The sequence below is a fragment of the Orycteropus afer genome, unplaced genomic scaffold, assembly GCF_000298275.1.
Source record: "Orycteropus afer afer isolate SDZICR_OR568_19922 unplaced genomic scaffold, OryAfe1.0 scaffold00088, whole genome shotgun sequence".
Taxonomy (NCBI): Eukaryota; Metazoa; Chordata; class Mammalia; order Tubulidentata; family Orycteropodidae; genus Orycteropus; species Orycteropus afer.
In genome coordinates this window covers 2,719,408-2,724,321 of record NW_006921675.1, presented here as the reverse complement: position 1 = coordinate 2,724,321, position 4,914 = coordinate 2,719,408, and positions in this window count along the sequence as shown.

Here is a 4,914-nt window from a genome sequence, read left to right as displayed (position 1 = left end):
TTTTTTTTCTGATTGTTCCTCCAACAGATTGGTGTTGAGAGGTGTGTCTTAAATCTCATTGATTCTGTGTTCCACTGATTCAGTTCTGCTCCTTTGTCCATCCAATGCATTATCCATTTCTGCAATGTTTGTATTAATCTGTTTGGAGTTCTAGTTGCTGCTTTTGCATGGTTTCTAATTTTCCATTTATTTTGTCAATTTGTTTTGGTTTTGGTTTTTTAATTTATTCTAGAATTTTGTCTGTGTTTTCCTTGATTTTGTCTGTGGTTTCCCCAAACTTGCTCTCGATCCATTGAAGATACCTAAATAAATTCTTTCAAATTCCTTATCAGGCAATTGCTCTAGCATTTCTTCCTCAAGAAGATTTTCTGGCCCTGTACTTTGCTCACTTATTTGAGGCATCATGTCCTGGTTTTCTGTATGATTTGAAGTGTCTGTTGTCTCTGAGACACTGTAGTGTTACTGTATTAATTTGTTGATTATATATTGGTTTGCTTAAATCTAATCTTTTTTTTTTTTGGCTCTGTTCTAACGCACACAGACAACAGAGTGGTCGTGTTACTCTGTTAGCTAGTTTTGCAGCACAGGGGGAATTAACCATCTGTCTCTGGGCACATTTGGTAGAAGGTAGGAGTGTGGGCAAGAGTCTCTGATCACTGATCATGCACAGCAGCTAAGGGCAGGTTGACCAGCTGTTGGCTGCTGTCTGCTGTTCATCCAATTGTTTTGGAGAGGGTGGTGCACTCATCCAGTGACTGGGGCAGCAGGTGTGATTGGGTATGGTTGGGTAGGGTCCCAACTCCTAGGGAAAGATAGAAAAAAAGAAAGAAAGAAAGAAGAAAGGGAGGAAGAAATGCAGAAGGGGAGGGAGAAAAAAAAACAGAGGGACCTAAGAAGAAAGAAAAAGAGAAAAAAGGAGAAAAGAAAAGGAAAAATAAATAAATAAGGAAAACCCAAAAAGTGGCCAGTAATAGCCTCTAGACACCGTTGGGGTGGAAACGTCACACTGCTCCACAGGAGCATGCCCCGCCGAATACAGAGGGTCAGGGGCATCACTACTGAATATGGAGGTACTATTGGGGGGCAAGGTACTTAGCCGGATTTTTTAAAAATAATAATAATAAAGCAAGAAGGAGAAAAATAATAGTGTGCAGAAGCAACAAAAAAAGAAATGAAAATGTACAAGTGGTGGAAGAGGGGAGGATTGAGGAGAAGGGAAGGAAAAAGAAGGGAGGGAAAAAAAAACTGGTGCAAGCAAACCTGCAGCCGGAGTGCGGAGCACACTCAGGGAGAGTTCAAAGTGCCGGGCACCAAGGGGTGGGGACAGGTGCTGCTAACCACTGGAGGTGGAGGCAGGAACAAAAAGAGACACAGTGAAGAGGAAAAAACCAAAAAGAAACCAAGGGGGAGACGAGGGAAGAACTAAAGAGAAGATAAAAAATAGAAAACGGGAAGAAAGGAAAAAGGCAGCCCAGGACCATCGAAGGGAGCAGCCAGGAAACGGCCCACAGCGGAGGGTGCACTGCTGACCAGGGAGGGCTGGGGCAGGGGTAGACAGCAGGGTAGGGCCGCCTGCTTCTCGGTGAACATGAAAAGACAGAAGCACTAAGCAGAAAGATTTTGAAGAAAAAAAGTGGCCCAGCACTGTCAGTGGGGGTAGTTGGATGAGCCGCAGGGTGGGGGGGGGGGTGGGAGAGCCACCTGTCTTGTCACTGTTAGGCTGTACAGGTAAGAGGGAAGGACACACCTCTCTGGTAGTTGGATGAGCCGCAGGGTGGGTGGGGGGGTGGGAGAGCCACCTGTCTTGTCACTGTTAGGCTGTACAGGTAAGAGGGAAGGACACACCTCTCTGGTCACCAGATCACTGATGTGGACGCTAGTGCAGTCCTGGGCAAGTGGAGTAGTTATCTGGTTCCTGCTCTGATCAGAACATGGCTTGCAATAATTCAAAATGTTCACACTGTACCAGTTAGCCATTCATTTACTGCTCTTTGTTTACTGTTTTTCCTTTAGTGTCTTCCTCTCATCAGTTTTTAATCTACTACTTCTATGTCCTTTCCTTTGAAGCTCTGGCTTCCAGGATTGTCGTCTGTAGCTGTTTCACTTGGTGTTTTGAGTCTGTTGCAGAGGGTCTGGATACATGGCCTAGTCGGCCATCTAGGGCCCAGCTCTATTTTTTTGTTTGAACTTTTCAATAACCCAGTGAGGATGAGAGAGAAAGTGCTATTATTGACATTTTATAAAGGTAAGGATTGGATCTTGTTTCTAGTAACACTGGAAGTTATGGAGTTGAGATTGACCTTGGGTGTTCCAGTCCAGGCTCAATGTTTTCTCCATGTCCTCATGTTCCTTTCACACCCCATTCCACTGTAAGAATGTAACCCCACCACTGCTTAAAGAGAATCATGGCTCTGCCATTCATGAGCTCTAGGACCTTGAGCAAATTACTTTATCTTGCTAAGCCTCAGTTTCTTCATCTGTTAAGTGGGGCTAAGAATGCCTCAGGGCTGTTGCACAAGTTAAATGAAATGTGTAGCAGGAGTTCCTACTGTAGTGTACCCAATAGCTTATTGTTATAATTAATGATATTAGTGTTACTTAGTTGAAACTGTGCTGTTTCTGAACCAAGAGAAACTACTCAACTAGGTCTTTTTTCAGTATTGATTTTAGCATCCTCCTATCTCTCTTATTCTATAAACTAAAAAAATCTGTCATTTTAGGCAGAAGGATTTGTGAAATGTTACTTGAGCTTCTAAGACTTAGAAAGCCTGGGGAAAAGGCTCATCCAGGGGAGAAGCCTTAGAGACAGAGGGGGGAGAATTCAGGCCAGACACCTACCCCATGAGGAGGCAAGGCCTCTGACAAGCTGGCTGTCCCTCAGCTCCTCTACCCCACTCACTACCAAGGGGAACGAGGGCACATTTTCTGAGGTACACGAGTCCATTGGGCCACAGCTATGAAGAGCAGAGCAGAAACTTCACTAGAAGCTACTGTGTCAGGCTGGCTACCTGGTCCAGATGTGGTCCAGAAATGACATTGTGAACCTACTGGCCCCAATCCAAACTTGCTGTGGCCCTGCACAGCTACTCTCCATCCCCTCCACATCCATTCAGGTGCCATGTCCTGTTGACTCTTGTCACCCACTCCTACCATGCTCCTCTTGCCAATTACCCAGTCAAGTAACCACTCATTCAGTAGTCTCTTTATCTTCAAGCTTTCCCCTGGTGCTTCTTCTCAGTCATTTTCCATTTATGATGATTACGGTTGTGTGTCAACTTGGCTGAGCCATGATTCTAAGTGGTTTATCAGTTATGATGTCATCATCTTGCATGATGAGGTCTGTGGTGTTTAAGTTTGTGTGTCAACTTGGCTGGGCCTCGTTGAGTGGCTGAGCAGCTGGTGGTAGTTATTCCCCATGGTGAGATTGGTAATTAACTCCATGGTAGAATCTACTGGAGCAGCTGAGTAGCTGCTTTTGGTATGTGGTCTGCTTCCCGTGTATAAGGAACAGCTTTGGGAATGGTCTCTAGCTTATGGCTTGCTTGAATCCTGCATGTAGTTGTGTCATTGTTCAGCAGCCTGCCATGCTCTGCCAATCTTGGGACTTTCAATGGACTTGAATTAATGGCTTGCTGTGTAGTTTGGTAACATGGGGACTGTGTTTTTACTTGTCAACTTTGGGCTTGTCAGCCTCAGCAGCCAGCAGCTGAGTGAAGAAAAGTCTCCAGCTTCAGTGGGCCAGGAGCAGGAGGCAGAGCTGAAACCCAAAGTTGAGGGGCTTTCACCCAGCCCCTAGAGCCTAGCACTTTGAACTCAGACTTAAAGCCTTCAAACTGTAAGAGAATAAACTCCTGTTTGTTAAAGCCATCCCATTTGTGGTATATTCTTGTCAGAGAGGTACTAGGTAACCAAAACAAGATCTGATATAATGTAATGACTTCCATGATGAGATTTGCTATGAGCATCAGTTGAAAAGAAGTTTCCTTCAGGGTGTGACCTGCTTCCAACATATCTGGAAAAGCTCTTTAGCTTTCTGCTTAATCTGGATCCTGCATCTGGTTCATCATTATCTCCAATTCTTGGACTTGAACCAATGGCCTGCCATCTTAGCTGCCTATCTTGGATTTGTCAGCCTCTGAAGCCAACAGCCTGCTATATTGCCTACTGATCATCAGCCTCTTGCAGCTACCTGAGTCAGGGGAAGCCTCCAGCTTGACATCTCACTGTGGTGGTTATGTTTTTGTGTCACCTTGGCTGGGCCTGGTTGAGTGACTGGACACTTGGTGGTAGTTATTCCCCATGATGAGACAGGCAGTCAACTCCATGGTGAGATCTACCACAAGCAGCTAAGTAGCTGTCTTTGGGACGTGGTCTGCTTTCTGTATATAAGGAGAAGCCTTGGGGATAGTCTAGAGCTTATGGCAAGCTTGAACCCTGCATGTAGCTGGGTTGTTGCTCAGCAGCCTGCTATGCTCTGCCAACCTTGGGACTTACAATGGACTTGAATGAATGGCCTGCCATGTGGTTTGGTAACATCCAGACTGTGCCTTTTTACTTGTCACCCTTGGGCTTGGCAGCCTCAGCAGGCAGCAGCTGTCTGAATGAAGAAAAGCCTCTAGCTTCAGTGGGCTGGGAGCAGGAGGCAGAGCTGAAGTCCAAGGTTGAGGGGCTTTCACCCAGCCCCTAGAGCCTGGCACTTTGAACTCAGACTTAAAGCCTCTAAACTGTAAGAGAATGAACTCTTGTTTGCTAAGGCCATCCCATTTGTGGTATATTCCTGTCAGAGCAGCACTAGGTAACCAGAATACTCACCCATGGACTTATGACTTGCCAGTGTCAAAAACGGCATAAGCCAGTTCCTTGTCATAAATTTGTAATTTGTTTTCTCTCTCTCTCTTTATATATATATATATA